This window comes from Macrobrachium rosenbergii, chromosome 2 (genome assembly GCF_040412425.1).
Source record: "Macrobrachium rosenbergii isolate ZJJX-2024 chromosome 2, ASM4041242v1, whole genome shotgun sequence".
Taxonomy (NCBI): domain Eukaryota; kingdom Metazoa; phylum Arthropoda; class Malacostraca; order Decapoda; family Palaemonidae; genus Macrobrachium; species Macrobrachium rosenbergii.
The window spans coordinates 65,101,506-65,124,596 of NC_089742.1; the positions used below are offsets into that span (position 1 = coordinate 65,101,506).

At 34.3% G+C, this 23,091-nt stretch overlaps 1 protein-coding gene and 1 non-coding gene across 2 annotated transcripts in view; both read left to right on the plus strand.

Moving 5' to 3' along the window:
• The window catches only part of LOC136847955 (neuroligin-4, Y-linked-like), a 100,575-nt gene that overhangs the window by 65,131 nt on the left and 12,353 nt on the right, over positions 1–23,091 (plus strand). The gene's annotated exons all lie outside the window — the stretch shown is intronic.
• On the plus strand, positions 15,286–15,394 carry LOC136850235 (small nucleolar RNA snR80). The gene has a single exon (XR_010856588.1). It is a non-coding gene; the product is annotated as a small nucleolar RNA snR80 (small nucleolar RNA).

The window sequence follows — 23,091 nt, forward strand, 5'->3', positions numbered from 1 at the left end:
AATTGACGCCCGCGACGTCTCGTTTATTTGTTTGCTTATTTTGTCATGTGTTTGTTTGTTGTGTTCTACATCTCTTTCGCATCTTTGCCCGATATTCGTATTTTCTAAATTTACCAACTTATGAGAAGTCATCCCCTTGGCAGGAAAATGTGTATGCTGTAAATGACATTCAGTTAATTCAGCTGTCAGCAATGAACCTGAGAGTTTCAGTGGATATGAGTGTCTCCTCTTGGACAACTGAAAACTGCTGCATACATTTCATTAACAAGTTGACAGATGCGTTTATCGTGGTGTTTGGAATATTCAAATCCGTTTTCATGGATGCCAGTGACTGTAGTCTTGTCTTTCCATTGAGTCTTCCCGTAGGGCATAAGTCACATATATATATATATATATATATATATATATATATATATATATATATATATATATATATATACTGTATATATATATATATATGTGTGTGTGTGTGCGTGCGTGAGTGCGTGCGTGCGTGCGCGCGCGCGCGTGTGTGTGTGTGTATAACTGAATCACGAAAATATGGAATGTGATGGATATAAATAAAGAGATAAAAATCCCCACGAAGGAAAGGAAACACTGGAGTGTGCGAGGCCTTTCGACTGTCCATCGTTCTTTACTTAGGAGCCTGCAAGCCAGGACGACAGACAGTCGAAAGGCCTCGCAGCACCTGTTTCCCTTCCTTCGTGGATTTATCTTTATTTATATATACATTATAATTTTATATATATTATATATATATATATTATATATATATATATATATATATATATATATATATATACATACATGCATATATATGTGTGTGCGTGTGTGCGTCTGTTTGTATCAGTCGATTCCATTTCTTGGATGTATATGTGGATTATGTATGTATGTATGTATGTATATATATATATGTGTGTGTGTGTGTGTACTTGTATCAGTACATTCCATTTATAAATATGTCTATTACAAGTGACCTTTGATACATATTTTTAATGACGGAAAGACAGAAACTTGACATAGTTACCGTAGTCAACGTAAATTTGAGGGATATACGTATCCGAACTTAGCATTATTTCTAAAGTGGTTTTTATGAGTTTCAAGTATCATTAGAACCAAATATGTCCAGTAGTTTCAACTGAATTGTATTTTATCTTTTCTTTCAGATTAACCAAATACGGTTGGAATTTATATTAAAGTTTCAATATTGTAACAAGTCTCTCTCTCTCTCTCTCTCTCTCTCTCTCTCTCTCTCTCTCAAAATAGTTTGCGTGCTGCACACTTGCATAAAAAATGATTTTACGGCAAAATAATTGATAACGGAAGAACCTAGGATTTTTTATGATAAAAATAAAACATCCAGAGAGAGAGAGAGAGAGAGAGAGAGAGAGAGAGAGAGAGAGAGAGAGGATTTATTTATGTCCGTAAGCAAGTTATTGGTGCTTCCAGTAATCATAAACTATGCGAGATGTGACCACATATAAATCCTTTGACTGGACCCAAAACCCTTTTTACGGATTACCCCGCAGATCACCCTGACCCCAATTTTTGGGAATGTTTATCCTGGCGTTTTTGCTGCTACGTGCCTGCGTGTTTACGACTGCCATGTTTGAATCAATATGGAGTTAGGGAAAGAAAAATTTAAGATTGTTTATGAAGGTTTTGTGAATGCGCGTTAATAAGTGAAAGAAAGATCTCGTTTTGACATTCATACTATATATGTGTATATATATACACATATATGTGTATATATGTATATTTATATATATATATGTGTACACATACATATATGCGTGTGTGTACGTGTGTGATTGTGTATGATTGAGTGAATGCCCCCTAGTGTACCCACGCCACCAGAAATTACCCCAGAATTTAAATTATTTTTCAATTGCATAGTACTCATATAAAAATTATTATGTACAGATGTTCACAAGATTCTGGTGAAAGATTTGTATTGGCTTTGTATCAAAAAATGGTAACAAGCAACCCAGTAAGTCGAAGGTATGTTCTTTTTGCTCCCGGAGCTTATTATTTCGGCATTATATTGTAAAATGAAACAAAATCATGAAAAATACGTCATTTAAAAAAAAAGCTCATAGGGAAAAACTGTGACTGAATTAGGTTATGCATTGACGAAACAACTTGACTCAAATTTGTTGCTCAGTGATTATGAAAAACGAGTGAGTATGGATTATTTGTAATGTTTTGTTCCCTCTTGTCTCTTCGAGATTTCTTTACTATTAATTCATTTCATATATTATTTGATCAATATAAACAGCAAGCTAAAGTATTTTTCTCATTCCGACATCTATAAAGAAGAGAAGCTATGATTCGAAAGTCTACAGACAAGACACTTGCACTCGAGAAGAAGAAAGAAAAGCGTTGACTCAAGTTAGCGCTAAGTGCTAGGCAAGTGCTTTCTGCACTCGAAGTAGTACTACAGTCACTTACCATGAAAGCCACCGAAGTTGTCGTCTAGACTGTAATAGTTATACTAATAATAATTTCCTCTCAATTGTAAACAGTGTAGTAATTTTAGCTGAAAGAAAAAAACATTGCATAGCGCTAAGTAAAAATGCTGGTTTTTAATTAACGTTTGATTGACGTTCTTAAAATTGCGGAAAGGAAATTCACTTAAGTAATATAGTGTATTAGGTCCATATATGGTGTTTACGTAAGGGACTTCAGTACATTACATGAACTTTTGTGGCTGAGTAAAGGGGTTATATGGTATCCCCAGCAATTAGATTGAAAGGTATTAACTCGGATTTCGAAAGACTAATTAATGCTCTCTCTCTCTCTCTCTCTCTCTCTCTCTCTCTCTCTCTCTCTCTCTCTCTCTCTCTCTCTCTCTCTCTGTAGAAATAAAGTTAATATGTTAGAGAAAGGCTGACTTCAAAACGAAGTTGCTCTCGCTTTCTGTAGCATTTATTTGGAATGCAGTATAATTAAACTTTTCTTTAACTAATGGTTATAAACCGGACGTGAAAAACGGAAGACGCTAATACTTATAGACCTATACAAAAGTTTTCTCTTGACGACTTGCAATAGTTATATTGTATATCTCGATGTTGCATTTGTATTTCAAATGATGTTAAAAGGGAGCATGAAAATAGTACTTTAAATTAACCTCATGGCTAGATTTAAAGGTATGTTCTCACTCTCTCCATTGTCATTTCTAATGGTTCATCACTCTTTCAGCAGGGACGAGACTAATTGAGATTAGTAGTTATCATTAATAACATGGATTACCCACAGGTTCAGCTATCAGTAGAAAAAACTGAGGTATAAAGTTAGACTAATGATTCGGAGTTAGATGTCTTTTTCATTGTCAAGTCTAGCTTTATCCCCAGATTTATTTTATTGATAGTTAAACCTTCGTTTGAATACCTGTGGGTAATCCATGTTATTAATGATAACAATTAATCACAATTAGTTTATCAGTTTTGTCCCTGCTGAAAGGGTCTAATGCACTATTATTATTATTATTATTATTATTATTATTATTATTATTATTATTATTATTATTATTATTCAGTAGATGAAACCTATTCATATGGAACAAGCCCACAGGCGCCATTGACTTGAAATTCATGCTTCCAAAGAATGTGGTGTTCGTTAGGAAGATTGAAGAGGAAGTAAAGTGAAATAAAGGTCAAGTTTATAGGCCTTACACGGTTACCATGGCGTAACTGTAGCACAGCGACTTCTGTTTTCAGTGAGGAGAGTAACGGATTTTTATCAGTGTCACTGCTATAACCTAAATGAGTAGTGTAAATGTTTAGACATTATGCGTTTAGGTACCGGTGAGCATAGGATTAAACATACCACAGTCACGATCGACTGCACTTCAACACCAACCCCACTTTTACGAGAGTTGCCAGATGTCACTTTATTGGACATTGTGTCTGATAATTTTTTTAAAAATTATCTCACTCCTGTGGGTTACTGTAACTAGCGGACGCTAGTTTAAGCTCAGTGCTTCCATAATGTTGATAAATGTAAATAGAAAATTAGATGAAAAATAAAATGATCTTTCTTACTTTAGGTGTACCCAAGTGTAAGGCAGTATGCTTTGCTTCGCATTGGCTGATATAAATATCAATTCACTGTTTACGATTGGAAAGGCAATTCATTAAAGATTTTCGAGATAAAAAAAATTATATTTTCTATTTTTTTTGCAGCAGTTTAGAATTTTTTAATTTGGCCAGCGGAAGCTCATAGTTCTGACTAATTACTTTTGATATTTTGGTTTAATAGAACATACTGCTAAATCAGTACATCGATAAACAAGCTGTGTTTAGAGATTCATAATTTTTTCTTTTGTTTTTCTTAGGTTTCAAGTCATCAAAGCCAGCGTAAATAGGTTTAAGCTATTTACCACTGGAAAAGCAATTTATCATAGTGTTATGTGATGAGAAGAGAAAATATATCTCCAATACTACATTTTTAAGGAATATTCATGATGTTAAAGCATAGACATTATTGTGTTTGACAAAATTTGGCTTCGTCTTTTTTTTTTGCCTTTTTTTATTTTAATTTTCTCTTTCAAACATACTGCAATCAGTTGAATTATTCTGCGCTTAAAATTTATGCAATTCACTTGACACAGACAGTTGAAAGAGAAAGATTGCTAAGCCCAGCTATAGTCAGTGAGCTGTTACACGCAAAATTATCTAGATGATTTTTGTTTTAGATCCTAGGATTATAAATTGCTAAATCACTTAAAAATTGATCCTATAGTGATTTTTGAAGCAATAGACATATTTGGCTTGACATTTGGATTCACGTAGCCTTCATAGCCTGTTTTATTTCATTTAGAATAATTACTGTACTCTTACGCATCCGAAAGTGTTCCATGTTTACTTCCTAATTCACTTAACCATTAGGCCCGTTCCTGGAAGTCAGATATAGTCACGCATATTCATATTCAACTATATTCTGCTTCCTTACACTTTTAAGTATTATTTATTTCCTTCTCAGTATGTGGTATTTTATGAACTTTCAAGTCCTCTTTTTCCATTTGTGAATATATTTGGGGATTTTCTTTGTACAGTGTTTTGCTTGTACGATGCAGAATTTATCAAGATCTACAGCTAACAGTACATTGTATATTTAACAATAAAATTTAAGTTGTTATCCAAAGAATTGGGCTGTGGCTACAGAGAATAGTTTTTGGGGCCGGTCACTTGTTCACGCTTTATTCTGTCAGCTTTTTTATCTGGCACTCACATGTTATTGATCGTCAGAAATATTTCTAATATTTCATAAGCGAGCTCATGAACATGTAAAACATAGTAAGAAATTTATTGTCATTTGTCTGTTAGCATTTCAGGACTGAAAAGTGGTAAGGATGATGAAAGTAATCTATATTAACAATGATGATGGCAGTGATAAAGATATTGGCGAAAAACAAACTAACATAAATAATAATAGTGAAAATTAATTACTGTAAGTTTTTTAATACCTAGAATTTCCTATTACTAGGATCGGTTTCTTAACTATATAGGGTAACTTTACGTAGAAAACCATTACTTTCTTAGCATTTATTGGGACTATTTACTCTTCTCTAATTTGGTAGCTCTTTGTTAGCATAAATAATAATAGTGAAAATTAATTACTGTAAATTTTTTAATACCGGGAATTTCCTTTTACTAAGACCGGTTTCAATTAACTATATAGGACAACTTTACGTAGAAAACCATTACTTTCTGAGCATTTGTTGGAACTATTTACTCTTTTCTCATTTGGTAGCTCTTTGTTAGCTCAGGCCCCAATCTCTCTCTCTCTCTCTCTCTCTCTCTCTCTCTCTCTCTCTCTCTCTCTCTCTCTCTCTCTCTCTCCTCGTTTGTTTGTGACTAACAATCATTTTTTATAGAATTGAAATATCAGCTCGGCTGGTAATGCTATGTCAACTTTCTCTTGTATGGGGAATTGGAGTCAGGATTATAAATCGTGGAGAAATCTACCCTCCTCCCACTCACGGATCAGGGTAGCAAGTCAGACCCTGTCAGATAAGTCAGGTGATTGAAAATGGTAATATTATTATTTATCTTGCTTAAAACATGTAATCGTCATTGCCAACGTAAATAAACACTGTTTTGAATCTCCTTCTGTAGGTGCAACGGAGGGTTATAAATAATATCCTCAAGATGATTTAATACTGATGGTAATAATAATGACAACAACAGCAGTAATACCAACAACAGCGACAACAGTAAAAATAGCAACTACAGCGGCATTATTAGTAATAATGATTGTGTATAGTCTGTTACAAAATTGCCACTCATTAATAATGTTCTATTTCATCCAGATGAATAACTCTATTCATAGAGTCGCTATAACAAGCCCAATTAATATATTTAATCTTCAATTTATGATAATAGTCACGCATACATTACTCTTGCACAGAATCACCGTCAATGAATCAACCCTTGATAGATGGTCTGGATTGCAACTGAACAGGTTATAAATCCGTAAAAAAATCTATTTCTCTGGAAAGCAATATACTGTGATATCAGGGATGCATTACGTCCATTTTCTAGGTGACGATGTCGTTTTGTCTTCATTCAATCGGTAAAAGTCCTTTGTGGGCCGACAAGTGTGTTTAACAGTTCACGAGGCATTGACATCAAAAGGCACATTTGTCAGGCTTCGTTTGCCAATTGGGTTTACCTGTTCCACCCCAGGATTCGTTATGCACCAATGGATGCTGAAGCCAGCTTTCCGATACAGTGGGTTTGTAAGTCAGTCAAATTAGATGCGATGATGATCAGCCTGTTTTTCATGCGTAAGTTCGATACGAAAAGTATGCGATTGTTCAACGTTTGCTGCACAGCAAGATGAATTTCGATGTCTGACGCTGTCACTTCCTGTATTTGGTGTTATTTAATTTCTGTGTTGCTTTGTCCAAAACACACACACACATTCACTGTACAAACAACAAGTTTTATTTAAAACCTTTTATGGCAAGGGAATAGCGCTATCTGTTTATTATTGTTATAGTCGTTATTATGCCAATGTATATGATACGTATAATATATATTTATATATATATATATATATATGTATGTATGTATGTATCTATCTATCTATCTATCTATCTGTATGTGTGTGTGTGTTTGTGTTTATAAACAGCATTTGCCCACAAATTAGGTAAAACAAGAGAGTGCAAAATCTTTCGCCTTTTACTCTAAGGCATTTTTAAGCAAACTCCATACAACAGAAAAAAAAGGTATATAACGAAAAATCGGTTTTACAAAATTCAGCTTTGTGTTTGTAGAGACCATAAAGCCATTTGATACATACAAAGGTACAGTAATTACATTTGAGGGTGATCTCGAGATGAAGAGCAACTGCCATTGGTTAACCGAGGTACTGAATTAATCAAGGAGAGACTAAGGAAAGTAACAAGAATTACTGATAATCCTTAGTTTCCCGTTAAATCTCCTTCAAACTTCTTGAGCAGATCTAAATTAATATTGCTTTCCTTTGTTAGCTACATCATAGCAGATTCTAAAAGGTTTCTGGAGACGTTATTATTACATCTCGCTATTATAATTTTATGAAACCAATTGAATCATTGATTTTTCACTTAGGTGTACTAGAAGAAAGTTTAATTCCTTTCTTGGCTTGCTCAAATGAAATGAATCGCAGTCTATTCATATGATTTTATAAACGCTGTTGTTACTCTTAAGAATAAACTCTTATAACATGTTTTTTTATAGATGTTCTATGGAAAAAATTAATTTACATTGGCTATATTCAACTCTGATTTGATGGACTCAAAGCCGGTGAATTAAGGTAGACAAATAGTGTTGTTTGGTAATTCTGTCTTCCTGTCACTTTTATAATAAAATGACCGCGCAGCTTTATTATAGCAAGTATCCAAATTATGAGCTGGATAACACAGGTCCCTACCTATTTTCCTAATATTCTGGAGTTCATTGTCCAAGAATTCATAACTGACAACACGTAATTCTCACAGGAACACTGAAGAGGAGACAGGCATTTTTATATCTTGGCGTCCTGAGAAGTGGCGTACATAAGCTGAATTATTTGCTGCTTTTCTCTATATGATACATTTAAACTGAAAAGGTTCACTTGTAATAAGAGGGCAAAAACCATATTTTTTTTCTTTATTTCTTGTTCATGAAATTATTTTAGGAGGTTATTCACATCCACGTCTTCAGAAATAATAGCCAAAATGTTATGATCATATCGAAACCATTGCGCAGACGCTTGAATAATCTGCAGAATACAATACAGTGTTTTTCAAAAAGCTTCATATATAAATTTAGAAAAATAGTTAATGAAGGGTTACTCTTTACCATATCAAAGATTTTTATGTGGAATTTTCCATTACAATAGAACCTACACTGACAAATATACAGTTTAATTAGTTTCAAAGTTTGATTGACTGTTGGTGTCAAATCCAGTCCGGTTAATTAATTTTTGAGATATACTAATATTGATTCAGTAGGCACCTTTGTAAATAAGAAAATTTGTCAAAACTTATTAATCGGGAGTCGGGATTGATTGTGACACTGTTTAACTTTTCCGTTAGGTGTGGTGAATATAATCAAATGGGTGCCTGAAAAAGCTTCTAAATGCGGTGATAGCAGTTTTATACAGTATTTTTAGTTTATAAGTGACAGAAACTACTGAGCCAATTAGAGGTCTAAAAGCTCATTTTCATTATGTGCTTTAACCAAGCCATATAAATATGGTAACGAAGGAGAAGTAGTGGAAAACTGAATAATAAGGGCTTTATTCTTTCGCAATATTCTTAAATTGCTATTAGATGTTTTTGGGTTTGCGTGTTTACGCATTCTTATAAGACCTTTGTTACAAAGACCTAAGTGTATGTATGTGTGACTGCAATACTAGTGTCAGTGCTCTTTTATTTTCCAATATTTGCACTAAAATTTCTGGTCTTTCTTTCCTTGTTCTTTGAAGCGTTAGAATGGAGTGTCACTGAAAGTTTAGCGTAACGTAATAACCATCTGTCAAACACATGAAAACATTAAACATACAGGAGTAGGGCTTTCTAAGGGTACTAGGTCGTGTACTACTAGAGATTACTTTTACCTCATTTTCTAAATTGACAACTGACCTCGAAAACAGAATAGCATTTTGAAGGATTGTCTATTGTAATGTCTTACCTCTTTTCTTTGCACCTTTTGTGAGACTAATGGTATACCTGTCAGGCTAAGTCGTCTAAACAGTAAATTAAAGTTGAATAGAAATGACAGCGCTTTTGCGTAAATCGAGTTTTATTTTCGTATACACTAAGTAAAAGTCACTGTAAGAAACAATAGTTTTAAGGTTTGGTTTCAGTGAGGTAAAAGCATTGTGTATAGTGTCTACAACTGAGATTTGTGGTGTCATGATTTTAAGAAAAGATCTTGTTCAAGATCTTTCTGCCTAAATAATTGTCTCATAGTCTCAAAGATCTTGAGAAGTTTCTATCTTATCAAAGAAGAAGAAGAAGAAGAAGAAGAAGAAGAAGAAGAAGAAGAAGAAGAAGAAGATGCAGTCCTTAACTGTAACAGGTACAACAAGTTTTCTAGTTGCTAAGAAAAAGTAGCAGAAACGGCAATATTTGCAGAGTCTTGTTTGGCTGCCAAGAAAAAAATTTCAGCGAGTTGTGACTGCCAGCTCTTGTTGTCTACGTGATAAATGAGTCCAAAAATAAGCCCTCTGAGTATCTGGTATATTTGGAACTCGTGATGCACCCAACTGAAACAGCTCTTATAGTCTTCAGTAGCTGTTAACGTCTGAATGGTTCGTGAGAGGGCCACTTTACAAACTGTCCCTGATGACCCCTGATTAAGTGCAACTTCAACATGTGATTATTTTTTGAAGACGGTTAGGAATTAATTTGATTCATGAAAATTTAGCTACAAAGAAAAGCACTGGGGCACTTTTAACCATTCAGTGAAGTGAGGGAATAGGATTAGTAGGACAGCAAGCAAGACTGAAGAAAGGATGCGGGAGCGGAGGTAAAGTAAAAGGCTATAGGCAGAGGGAACCCTCCAAACAACCTATAGTGATGCCTACATTGCACCACTTCAGGTGCACTGAAGGCACTATAACCTTACGTGGTAAGTGAATAGGAATGCTTTTTCTTGAATGTGCACTCGCTAGTCAATTACTGTATGCCGTGCTAGATAAGGTAATAGTTAGTACACGAAATAGGTATTTGCCGAGTATCAGTGTCGTTCGGTTGAACAGTTGATAAACATCCTCTTTCCATTTTGACAAATGATTGTTTATACACTACAGTAACTGTGTGCATGTATTGTGTGTACTTAACATACACACTATATATATGTATATACATACATGCATACATACATACACATATTTGTATTTGATGCTTGTTTTTAAATTCAGAGAGGGAGTGAAATTTTAATTCCTTGAAAGAAACTACATTGTATTATTTTTTCATAAGATGCCAGACCTAACTTTTATTTTTAACAGCAATAGTGCCGCAGTCGCAGGAATGTGTAGAGAGAGGAACGGCAGAGTGCTTTGATACTCGAGTTATTGTAATGCCGGAGTATTCAGGAGATACATAAATGTATATATGTATATATGGATGTGGCGGATTGGACGTGGTTCTGAATGTAAGAATGGTATATACGATTGTTGACAGGGGATTGGGTGATTGGTGATTTGGGATTGGTTACGTATGGCGATACTGAGACTCGTAACTGATTTTATTGATGCTGTTAGGGAAAGAGTGGACAGATATAATGTGGCTTGCTGTCAACTAAAATCTAGGAACGTGTTTCTGAAGATTCAGTAAAGAAATCCCGTTCGTTCAGGTACGTCATATATTTATTGTTTTATAGATTCATATTATAAATACATATATATATATATATATATATATATATATATATATATATATATATATATATATATATATATATATATATATATATATATATGTGTGTGTGTGTGTGTGTGTGTATACAGTGTATATATATACATATCTATATTGCAAAGTGTTTATGTACACTCGGCAAGAAAAGTGAGGATACAGTTTTCATTAGATTTCGCTCATTGAATTTTAATTTTTTTCTTACAGAAAACACATAATCTCGGTAAATTTACTCTAGAATATGAAAATAAAATGCAAATTATATCATATATGTTAAATCTGCAAAGCAAAAACGTTCAGATACTTAAAAACACCATGCATGTCCGAAGCAATCAGAATTTCTCAGATGACTTCGTTCATAGAGATCTAAAAGATAGTGTGTGGATATCTCGGTGTAGTACTGTTTATCAGAACGGCAATATTTACTCGTTTTCCGTTATGGACAGGCTTATTATTGCATCATCATACGAGGTAATGATAATTTCTTTAATTTTTACACGTTCATATTTGTATTTCACGGTGTTAAAAGTCAGCTGGAATTAATGGCAGTAAATGTTGTGACAGCTAGGGTAGGTTGACCAAATCTATTTAAATCCGGAGCAGCGCGATAACTTCGGCGGAAAAACACAAGTAACTGGATGTTTCTTGACATTGCCATAGTTTCTCTCTCTCTCTCTCTCTCTCTCTCTCTCTCTCTCTCTCTCTCTCTCCATTGCTAAAACATACTATACAAATATAGTATCGCTCAATCTCTAAAAAAAAAAAAATAATGAAATGAGTAGCTCTACATATAGGCCTAGGCTTACACAACAGCAACTCTCTCTCTCTCTCTCTCTCTCTCTCTCTCTCTCTCTCTCTCTCTCTCTCTCATCATAACATTGCATTCGTTCCTTTATTGTTCCCCACGTTTTTTGCTGGACATTGCTCAAATTTAGCTCTTGATTTCATTACGGAAGATTGCGTTTCCGATTATACAAGCATTCCGTTCATTGTGGTGTCATAAATTCATTTGTGTAAGGTTACTTGGTAGGTTATGTCGAAAAATTGTTTATTTTGCTCAGAATTGTCGCTGCAAATTACAACTTGAACGAATACTATAAAGCTTACTACTCCATTTAAGTATCAATGATTTCAGAACCGTAGAATATAATTGAAAGTTATAGGAGGTCAAGCAAAAACAAACACAATAAGACTGAAGCTCCTCCCCTTTCTAAAGTTGCCAGATGTCGCATTTTTGAGCAATATATATATGTCCGAAGATTTAAAAAAACTGTATCCTCACTTTCCTTGCCGAGTGTACATGCGTATGTGATCATTAGCATTGTGCCTCGATTGATCTAAGCATTGAACAGATGCTTGCTGAGAACTGGAAGTCTTACACCTGAGGCTACCTATTCTCTCTCTCTCTCTCTCTCTCTCTCTCTCTCTGTGTATATATATATACACACATATATATATATATATATATATATATATATATATATATATATATATATATATAGTATTTGCCTTTTCCCAGGAAGCCCTGTAGCGCTAGATGTTAGTCTTCAAGTTCTAAGCAAGTAACTGTTCAAAACTTAGGTCTTCTAGGTATTTAAAGGAGCTTGCCTTATCCTTCTGTATTTCCGCAGGACTCCAATATCTTGGTCCGCGAAAAATACTAAGATCACACAAGCAAGAACACAAAGATGCATTACAGTATATAAATATGTATATACATATATATATATATGTATATATTATATATATATATATATATATATATATATATATGAGACTCCATCCCGCAATCCAAACTAGAGTTGGAAGCGTCGTTTTTACATATATTTGTAAGACTTTACAATATTTACAATAGGTGCGTGGGTACTAACACATAAGTCTCTCAAATCCGAGACTCCGATGCAGACTGACTCGGCCCAAGAAAGCAAGAGGTTGGCATAACTAAAATGCTTGCACTTCACATTCTCTAAGTATTTTTAACCTAATCGAACCACCTGCACTGAGATGATACCATGACCCCAGTGTACTACATGTATAATATAAAATCAATAATAATAGCGATGGTGGTGCATGTAGTAATAATTACTATAATAGTGTGTGCAGTAATAACATTTAGCCTATGCCGAGACGTCCCGAATACATATATTATAGAACGATAACTCTAGCATATTCATATGTAAAAATCCACAGAAGTAGGTTGAAACCATTGAAACCGATTGTCATGCAACCCCTCACAAGGGTGGGCTCAGGTCATACACTGTATATATATATATATATATATATATATATATATATATATATATATATATATATATATATATATATATATATATATATAATATTATATACACACATATATATATATATATATATATATATATATATATATATATATTTGTGTGTGTATACAATTATATATATATATTATGCATATATATATAATATATATGTGTGTATGTATGTATTTATGTATGTATATATATATATATATTTTATATATTTATATATATATATATATATATATATATATATATATATATATATATATATATATATAAGTTTTTTAAATATGTTTGAAGTCTGATATACATAGAGAACAATATCCCTAAAGGAGATATACAGTATATGCTCTCAAGTTAGTGTCTAGTTTCGATCTCACATGACGGCGTATCTAATTTCAACCCTAACCAGCCACTAAAGAAGGTTAAAGTTTATTCCGGATTATGCATACTGAGACCTATCGAGATCCGATTTACTTCTGAAGCCAAAGCGATCCCACCATCACCAAGTATTTAGCCAAAGGCGAAAATGAAGAATTTCTGCCGAAAATGACTATCGGAACTTCTGTTTTCTTTACATTTTCAGGTGCGATCTCCAATCTGAGGATCTATTATTCCCAAAGTCCTGCACTAGGATTCACCTGTAAACGCTACCTAAGGTATCCCTTCCCTTGAGATACACTTCTAATACACCGGACACATACACGTTTACCAGTCCTGTACTTTGTTTTTGATAAGTGTCATACCGTATTTCTTTTAAAAAATGCTTTTTATATTTCTAGCCGTATGTATTGCATCCATGCATAGCCTAAACAAGGCTAAATGTCATATTTTTAATGTTTCCTGAGCAACAGTATAGATTAAAGACACCAAAACCTATCTTTTCAGTCATTTGGTAATCTTTACACCACTGAGGGGATAAGATGCTGTTGTTTTGATTTCGGCATCCAGTAGGAAAAATAGTTTCTCGGTGACCGTAGACGAAGAAGGAGCCTTCATCATTTAATTGGCATAACTTCCCACAAGAAGTAAACAAACCTTACTGGTTCTTTTCTTCCTTATTATACAGTGGACAAATGTCCCCAGCAATCTGGGCTTTGAAGACATAAGTTTTCTGAAATACAACTGACATAATAAGCGCTAATACCGCTGGCAAAGGGAGGCCTCGGATGTCCAGTACAGAAAGAGTGGATTGTGTGGAAAAGTAAGGGCCTTAATACCCAGGATATTCAACAGTGGTTTCTAGAGGTAATGAGCCCCTCGGTAGTTGTATGAAGCAGCTAATGGTATGGACGTTTTATGCATAAGGGGTTCATCCACAATTCAGTAGTTCAAGTAAGAAGGTGGCATTGAACATGGTCTCTCTCCTCTCTCTCTCCTCTCTCTCTCTCTCTCTCTCTCTCTCTCTCTCTCTCTATATATCTCTATATATATATATATATATATATATATATATATATATATATATATATATAATATATATATATATATATATATAAATAAGTATAAAACTTATATATATGTATATATATATAATATATATACCATACACACACACACATATATATTATAATATTATATATATATATATATATATATATATATATATATATATATATATATATATATATATATATATATATATATATATATATATATATATATATATTAATGTTTATAATAGATGGGCAACATAGTTTTCCCTTGTGATTGTTTTTATTTATTTACTACGTTCATTATTTTTTTTATCTTGGAAAATATTTTTTTCATTTGCTGACATATAATGACACTTAACTACAGTCGCTGGAACTCAGCAGGGCAGTTACGAAGAGGAAACAGACTGTGTACACAAAGGAGTTCTGACAAGCCTTATTTATTTCTTAAGTTTTTCTTAAAACGTGGAATTAATGTCTTCGTAAGCTAAAGTCATTTGTATTATTTTAATAAAGTGTTCTTTGCTTTTATTATATTTTTTGGTTCTACGTGTCACTTATTCCCAAAAGAAGTGTTAATTCAAGTTTCAAGTTTTTTTTTTGTATAAATCGTTAGATTCTTATTTTTCCTCATGCTTAATATATCACGGGTTTTTGATATGTAGGTTATTCTAGGACGAAATATTGTTCGTCATTGCATTGCAACGCAGTTGAAATTAATAAATTTCAACTGCGTTGCAATTTTTACTGCGAAAAAGATTGCTTAGGAAAATCGCGTTTTTTCCTTAAATGTACCTTTCATTTTGTCATATTCTGCCAAAAAATATATGATGTATTAAGTGGATTTTATCTCTACACTAAAATTATGACATAAAAATTTTATATATGTAGTCTTCAGTGTGCTTTTATTTATACAGAAGCGTTCAGTAACGAACACAGTATGCAGCTACAGATACGCAAAGACAAATGCGTGCGCTGCGTGCCTCCACATGCGCAAATGCATACATTACCAGAACGTTGGAGAGAGAGAAGAGACAGCAGATTCGTATATCGCTGCGAGCCTCCCGGATGTCTGCCTAAGCCTGGCTTTCAATTTGGCCTTCTATTCCCAGGGTGCACAGGATGGAAAATGGCAGCCGTTGAAAATAGCCAACGCGTCTGTCAACAGATTGTTGGGCTTGTCTCGTAAGCCAGTTCCTTACCAATTTGGGATTTTGTCGGTGCTGCTAAAACTTGCCTTAGTTCAGGCCGATTGCCGGATGGTTTCTGACCTCGTTTTTGGGGGTGGAGGAGGTTTGGGTTGGGGGAAAGACTTACACTAGTTTCCGTTCGCGAAATTCCGTCTCATAAAGGGACTTCAAGTTTCTGGACAGAAATATATATATATTTTTAAATTGTTCTTCTCTTTTCTTCCTTTTTGATTTTCGGTTTTTGTTACGTATGTTGAAAACGCGAAATTTTAAGCGGTAATTGTTTTCGGTTGAGTTTCATGACACCTATTTTCACAATGATTCCAAATAATTTAGTTTTTATAAAGACTGTTCCCGTGCGTATTCCGAAACTATGAAATCACCATTTGCATATTCCAAAAAAGAAGAATATTCCGGTATCCGACTTGGTCAGAAAACACAGCTGAAATCTATAAGGAAAATAAAATAAACTTTATATTGTATTTAAAATGCTAGATAGGAGATTAAGGAAATCCAGAGTCACATTAGTGTGAATGAAAACATACATGCTTATATTTATATGTATGTACCTATATGTTTGTGTGCACGTGCGCTTATTTATTTGTATACACACACTCACACATTTGTTTACAATTTTCCAGTGTTAAAGCGAAGAAAAGAACTGAATAATGGAAGTGACGGGGAAAGGCAAAGGAGGTGGGGTAGGAGGGAGAGAGGGAGGAGGAAGGAGAGCAGGAAGTAATGGAAGAAAGAGGAAATGGAGGTGACAGAGTTGGCTGGAATAGATCCCTCTTTTCATTGATTCATAAAATTCTATCTCCGGAGACCTAGAATTGTGGCTTTCCTCCGTCTGCATTTTATGCCGAAAGTTATCGGACAGTAAAGAAGACGCAGTCGACTCCTGGAATGCAGGGTTTAGCCTGTTACGCATCCCGGCCTGTTCGCCACAGATAAAAGAATCTGTGGCACCGAGAGCTGTCTGATCTTCGTCTTATTTTTCTTTTTCCATTTTATTTGTAATCACGAAGAGTACTGTGACTGGCACTGCTTCTCAAACCAAGTTTCATCACTGAGAAAATTGAACATGGATTCATATGTATTATTATTAGTGTATTATTATTATTATTATTATTATTATTATTATTCAGAAGATGAAACCCATTCATATGGAACAAGCCCACAGGGGCCATTGACTTGAAATTCAAGTTTCCAAAGAGTATGATGTTCATCAGGGAGAAGTACGAGGAGTTAAAGGGAACTACAGAAAGAAGAGATCTCACTTATTAAAAAAATAAAATTAGTAAAGAGATAAAAATGTATTAAAATGCAAGAAGAGTAGAATTAGAGTAGCTTGAACTTCTGAAGTTCCAGTTGCTCGACATCCTCCAGGAGGCTGTTCCACTTACTAAGGAAAGGACTAGCAATAGATTTACTTAATAAGGAAGGCATTGTTGTTCAATTAGGGATGGCTAGTAATTCCCTGTAGTGAGGGAAATAATAAAGTTTTACTTTTCATTGGATTAATTTGATGAAGAAGATAATTGAAACGGGATATCTTGAAGGTCGATCTTGAAATTCCAGTGTTCCAAAGTTTTGTTGATGAAACCAAAGGTTGACTCGATATGGTTGAATTTTTAGAAATGAAATAATGGAAAAATTAAGATCTGCTGTGTTCTACCTTTGTATTCGCCTAAATTAATTTTTTTCATGATTCATCACAACAGTCAATTTGCGAACCTTTCATAATTACAGAAACTACACATTTGACTTCGTTTAACAGTTATATTTTCCCTAAATGCGAAAACTAATTCATTTAACACAAAGCTGTTTCATGGTGGATATAATAAAATACTTACTTAATGTGCTCTGAGAAATATTGACAATCGATTTAATGACTTTTTTGGAGATTCTTTTTCAATGCTTTGTTTTCTTTCATATTTTAATAGCGCATTTTTCACGTGTGTGTGTGGGTTTGTGTGTAAGTAAGATGACAAAGAGAAACGTCAAGAAGATGACACAGGTACGTGGCAAAAGAAGTTCGTTGACACAATAAGTTGGGAAGTCGAAGGTTATCTTGTGAAGAGCGTTGCAATACGAAGCAAAGGAAGTCCTCAAACGAGATCACACCTTGTTTTCATCCATAACATTGTAACGATAGTGCGTTAACATGTCATATATTTTAATATCTGTTCATAAATAGTATCAGTATGTCCATAATAATGTTATGACACTCGTGACTTTTGAGTGCTGAAATATACGAACGTTAGAGTTATTAACATTGTAACAGTAAACATAAGTGTAAGGCACGATTGCGAATTATGTACTTTGAATTTGCTTAAGGACTTGCATTTGGTGAGAGTTAGTTGGCAGTTGAAGCCCGACCCTCCTTCATGAAGCCCAATGCCTTAGGTACTGGAAACCATATTTTAAGATGAAACAGCACCTTCAGTCGGTAAATACATAGCAATATAATTGTTAGGTAAAATAAGAAAATTACAAGCTTACGTCTTTGTCCCAGCCAAGATTATTACCAGTAATGTTTATACATTTAATCAGTATGATTTTACTGGTCTAAGGATCCATCCAAGACTGCGTCCCAGACACTCATCAGACAGATACTTACTACAAGAAGTGTCACATACGGATCATCGATGTAAATGTGACGCGAAGTTACCATGTCGTTTCAGTAATGGGATAACGTACGACTCTACATTATTATTTTAATTTTATAAACTTTTGCCACGTATCGGAGTCTTTTAACTTTTCTCTGTTGCCTTACATACATACTGTACATATTTAAACACTATATATATATATATATATATATATATATATATATATATATATATATATATATATATATATATATATATATATATATATATGAAATACCAAAATAGTTTGTGTAAGTAAAAATGTTCTTGCAATGGTTCTCGAGAATATTCAAGTGCCATAAAAATGAAGTTGTATGAACTGAAAAGACGAAACAAGAAAAAAATTTCCTGTATCTAAAATGTTCTTAATTGGTTGGCGGTTTACAAACATTAGTATGAAATTGATCTATGGATAGTTTAGGTTGGAGTGGCTTTAAAAAACTTCATCTGTACTGAAATAAAAAATTTGATGAAAAGAGTAAATTAATGAGAGATAAAATAAGGAAAGTAAATGATAGGTAGTAAGTAAAATGCCGAATCAGTACAAATAATTAAAAGAGTTGTAGTCCTGAAATCGAAATTGCCGACAGGTTTTAAAAACCGTCTAAAATAAAATGGAAATAATTGAGCGTAAACGTCCTGTGAAAAGGAGCGACGTCGTGAGGAACCGTCTGAATTTAATGTCGAGCTGAACGATTGTATTTCTGAGATTTGTTGTCCTCTTCATTTCCTTTATGTCAATTTTTTATTTTTGTTTATTTTTCTTCACTGTGACGCAAGATCAGTGCCGTAAGGTCTCTCAGCCCCTGGTATAGGATTGTCGGAACGTCCTTTTTACGAGGCGATCAAAGTTAATGTTTCGAAAAAAGTTCTGCATTTGTGTTTGCAGACGTGATTCTTTTACGGCTACTGGACCAGTTTCCCAGAGGCATCATGCTTCTTTGTTTAGGACGACGTCACCGTACATTTTTTCGTCAGAAAGATCAGAAGTGCTGTATGCAATATACGCGTTTGAGGGTGTACATGTTCTGTGTACGTTCTTGTATGTGTTCTCTAATATGCCGCGTACAGACATCTACTGCTTCTGCATGCATGGAATGCAGAGGCATACATAAACACATCGTATGTGTATATATATATATATATATATATATATATATATATATATATATATATATATATATATATATATATATATATATATATATATATATATATATATAGTATATATATATATATATACACGTGTGTGAATGTGTGCGAGCCTTTTGCTGTAATCCGACGGTATTCTGTGGAATTAAAAGCCTGTAAAAACAATTAACATGGAATGTCATATATTTTGGTTGACACCATTTCAGTCCTAGTTACTAGTAAATATTCAGAAGGTTGGTGGTTAGTCGAGATTAAGCCGGCATTGTGCCCTCACAGGTCCATTCTTTAAGCCATTTCCAGAGGCGTTGAGCGAGTTAAGAAGCCCTGATGTGGACTTTTTAACACTTTCTAACCAACATAGACGAAAGCAGGCAGGTGCATCGAGTATTTTTATGCATTACGCAGGTGTTCATCAAGACTTTGGCAGGATTACAGACGTTGATTAACTTTCTTATTCCATGGTGGAAGAGGTCAATGTACTGTATTTTGCTGGAAAATGGGTTGACCACTTTAGGTATCCGATCCTTTGGAATACTTTTTTGAGGATAAGTTTTAAAATTAAGATCGCTGTGTAGTCGGATTCCAGGTGGCCTCTTGAAAAGTCATATTCAGTTTAATAAATAATGGAAGATTCCAGAATCTTGACCTCTCTCCAGTTTATGTTATACGGAAACTTGGAGTGAGTCCAAGCTGTTTTTCAAGAGTAGTTGCTTGTACAAAAAGCAGGCTTGAATCTGCCATGGTCGTAATATAATCTGGAGTGACGCCAAGCAGTTTATAAAAAGTAGTTGTCTGTACAAAAGGACGGTTCTGGAATATGCCGTCATCAATCAAACTGAGAATATTAATCAGTCAGGGAGCAACTAGAAACCCAACCACAAGGACGATTTAATTTCAAGACCTAATCTTAAGCAGTGGTTTCGACAGATTGATCTTCCTTGGTGCAGATAATGAGAACTAAAACAGGGCGATGCCTGACCTCCCCCACGCAGGACGAGAAAGTTAATCGCCGTTTCTAATCTTGGCAGTGTCTTTATTTCACACATGCACAGATTATCAGTGATCAGACTTGAAGTTGGTCAGCTGATATATATCATTTGTGTGTTAATTTATTTTATGCTCATTTAATTTCACATTTATATCATATAATACACATACATACGTATATATATATATATATATATATATATATATATATATATATATATATATATATATATATATATATATATATATATATTGTAATGAATACATGAGCCTAACGCAAAATTATGATAAAATCGATGGAAAGACATTATGGAAGGTACTGACGACATATAGTGCAGTGTATGAGTTGTTGTGAGTGATGGAAAGTTTATATCATAGAAGTGAAGTTTGTTTTAGAATGTTTAGATGGGTAAGTGGGTCTGAAGCAAGGGTGCGGTATGTCTCTATAGTTTGAGACGTCAGAGAAGGCACAGTTGATATAGAGACAGGGTTGTGGGGCAAGAAAAAGGCTTGCGAATAGAGGTTGGAATGGTTAATGTTTGTAAATAATACCATACTTAATCGATATAGAGGAGAGAAATGCAGAAACTGGTAAAAAAGTTGGAAAAGCAGGAATTTAGAACAAGAAGCAGCCGTAGGAACTGTGGTTATCTCCAGAAAAGCAATACTAGAAGCTACAGAAAATTATAAAAAAATACATAAAAACAACAGAAATTTCGAAAAACCAGTCGTAGAACCCAAGTACAAGTCTGAATTATATGACGAATGTTAGTAGAGCAAGAGCTTTATAAGATACTTAAGAAGTAAGTTATGTACAGAAGTACAGTTGATTATTTTTGGCATTTCAGAGTCGATAGGTGGATTGATTTTGAAAGTGCGTACGAATTATTGTATTTTTAACTTTCCGTTCTTTTGCCCAAAGTGCGTTGAAAATTCTTGATGATGAAAATTGAAACCTTAGTCTTACAAATTTCTCGGGGGAGGAAGGTATGCAGAGAAAACGGTATATTGCACAAATGTACAGGCTATTCCTAATACGAAAGCTCGTACTTTTTTTCTACATTTTACCTGGATAATATCAAAACGCATTTTCAATCGAATTGAAACAGTCTAGTTTCTCGAGAAGGGATTGTACATTTGAAAAGTCTATTGCAGAGTTGAAACTTGTTTAACCCCAAATTAGGGCAGATGGATTCCCCCCCGAAAATAAAAAGAAAGCGATGCTGGTTTCTGGAACATCTATATATGTTCCCAAAAGATCTAGTCTCTACATGGAGAAAGGCTATGTCTAAAATGCTGATCTCACCGTCGTGTCGTTGTTGCTCGGGACATTCAAACCTGTCTTCCTCGTACAGACATGTCTGTTGACATTTCCTGCCGGTATTTTCTACTACCGTATGGACTGAATTTAGATAGAAGGCGTGGTAAATATATTACCGTTATTTGCATATTCGCAGGAGATTTGGGGGCTTCTGTCGTGGTCTTGCCGCCTTTTAGGTTTAGGTGGGGCTGCTGTTGGTTAATAGTGGTTTGTTTCTGGCGTTGCTTATGGTGCGAATTCAAGAGACCCTCATTAAATTATGAGCTATTTGAATTGAGTGCTATAGTTCTTGTTTTTATTCATCGTATAGGATTTTTGTGTTAGGTGACATCATTTTTAATATTATCCTAGACCAGAAAAGTGATTGGATTTTGCAATGTAACATGTTATTAATGATAGGGAAATTTTATTTGTTTTCTACTGCGATCAAGAAAGACTGCACTTATCTTTGCTTATTACAGTTTAGGTCCAACAGAAAAATAGATGTCTGGCTTCGTTCTATCGAAGCTTTTCTTACTTCTCTCCTCCCGACCCCCAAACTCTCTCTCTCTCTCAGTCGAAGCAAGCCTTTGAAACCAGAGAGTAAAAGCGTGCAAAATAATTAAAGCACATCATATAATACACATTTAACCTAACAACGAATACATCGGAGGAGGTCACATTAGACGCAGAACTCACAGTCAAGAGCCTTGCCGGCAGAAATACAGGTTTCAGAGTAAATTGCAGGTGATGTAATTAATTAGTGAACCAATTATTTGGGGATGGCTAAAACCACCATAGTTAGCGTGGATTCGCTGACGTTGTTGTACAGGGGAAGAGGCAATGAAAGATGCTTTCATAAAGTCACTGTTTAGCTTTTGTCTTTGTCAATATTGAGTTGGTGAGGTGGTCAACAAAGAGAGAGATTGTGGGGCGGGAGACTTAATAATGAAAGTATCCTTGGTATCTCTGATTGATCATATTAGTTATGAGCGCCCATGAGATCCCGGAACAGATAATTATCGAACTCGGCAGTGAGTCGTATTCCATAAGACGGAAAGATGCTGAAAAACGAAAGCTTTACTATAGTGAACCCAATTTTATCCTGTGAGCAAATCCTCCGTCTAAACGGGACCTTGGTTGCGCGAGGAGGATATTCGAAGCCTCACATGATTTTTAAAAGCATGGAATGGGAAAATCTCATT